This window comes from Mandrillus leucophaeus, unplaced genomic scaffold, assembly GCF_000951045.1.
Source record: "Mandrillus leucophaeus isolate KB7577 unplaced genomic scaffold, Mleu.le_1.0 Scaffold36, whole genome shotgun sequence".
Taxonomy (NCBI): Eukaryota; Metazoa; Chordata; class Mammalia; order Primates; family Cercopithecidae; genus Mandrillus; species Mandrillus leucophaeus.
Window position 1 is genome coordinate 3,596,176 of NW_012103809.1, and position 1,729 is coordinate 3,597,904.

Consider the following 1,729-nt stretch of genomic DNA (forward strand, 5'->3'; position numbering starts at 1 on the left):
ATCTAGCAATCCCACTTCTGGACATCTACCCAAAAGAAAAGAAGTCATTATATGAAAAAGATACATGCACATGCATGTTTATAGCAGCACAATTCACAACCGCAAAAATATGGAACCAACCTGAATGCCCATCAAGCAATGAGTAAATAAAGAACATGTGGTGTATACACACCATGGAATACTACTCAGACCATAAAGTGAAATGAAATCATGGCATTCACAGCAACCTTGATACGGGTGAACATTATTCTAAGTGGAGTAACTCAAGAATGGAAAACCAAACATGGAATGTTCTCACTTATAAGCAGGAGCTAAGCTATGAGGATTCAAAGGCATAAGAATGATGTAACGGACTTTGGGAATTCAGGGGGCAGGGTAGTGGGGGCATAAGAGGTAAAAGACTACATATTGGCTACAGCATACACTGCTCAGGTGACGGGTGCACCAAAATCTTAGAAACCACCACTAAAGAATTTATCCATGTAACCAAAGCCATCTGTTCCCCAAAAACGATTGAAATTAAATTTAAAAAAAAGAGAGAGAGAGATAGACATACTAGGCCAGGAGCAGGGGCTCACGCCTGTAATCCCAGCACTTTGGGAGGCTGAGACAGGCAGATCACCTGAGGTCGGGAGTTTGAGATCAGCCTGACCAACTTGATGAAACCCCACCTCTACTAAAAATATAAAAATTAGCTGGGAGTGGTGGCTGGCGCTTGTAATCCCAGCTACTCGGTTGGCTGAGGCAAGAGAATTGCTTGAACCTGGGAGGAAGAGGAGACCAGATCATGCCATGGTACTCCAGCCTGGGTGACACAGCAAGACTACATCTAAAAAAAAAAAAAAAAAAGACATGCTTAAAGCACAAGGACATGAAAGGTTGAAAGTAAAAGGTTGGGAAATATACCAGGAAAATACTAGCCAACAGAAAGATAGGGTGGCTAGGCTATATTACCACTGAACAACAACAAAAACCTTTAAGAAAAAAGTATTCCGAAAGATAGCATGGTCACTCTATAGCAACAAAACCTTCAATCCACAAAAACAAGCTGTAATAGTTCTAAATGTTTACATACTTAATAACAAATCCTAAAAATACGGTTAACTTTAGAGTAGAAAAAGTATTAACTAAATTTTAAGGACAAGTTTACAAATCAACCATCTTTGTAGAATATTTTAATGCAACCTTACCAATTATAGTTAAATCAAGCAAACAAAAACAATGAAAAATAAAAAGACAGGACATTTTAACAGCCCAATTAACAAGTTTGGATTTATATATTACCCAACAATTGAAGAATATATATTCATTTTCAAGCACCCAGCATATTTTTGAATAGGCCACATGCTACACCATAAAACAAGTCTCAACACATTTCAAAGAATTCGTATCATACGGGCAAATTCTTTCACAACAATAAAATTAGGTTAAAAATCAATAACAAAAAGAAAATTCGATTTTTAAAAAATCATTTGGAAATTTAAGTCATGCTTTCCAATAACTTATGAGTAAAAAAAAAAATAGAAATTAGAAGAGAGTCAAAATGAAAACATACTGAAAATACACATATTGAACTGAAATGTTACTAATAGAAGTGTTTTTAGTATTAGGCGCTTATATTAAAAAAGAAAAGATTGAAAATGCACAAAACATCCAGCTTCAGAAGTCAGATAAAAGGCAAGAAAGTTAAATTTAAGAAAGCAGAAAGTGGGCAAAAATAAAGAAAAAC

The 1,729-nt window shown here is 35.5% G+C and overlaps 1 protein-coding gene across 1 annotated transcript in view; it reads right to left on the reverse strand.

Moving 5' to 3' along the window:
• LOC105546483 overlaps nucleotides 1–1,729 on the reverse strand; it is a 129,789-nt gene that overhangs the window by 17,136 nt on the left and 110,924 nt on the right.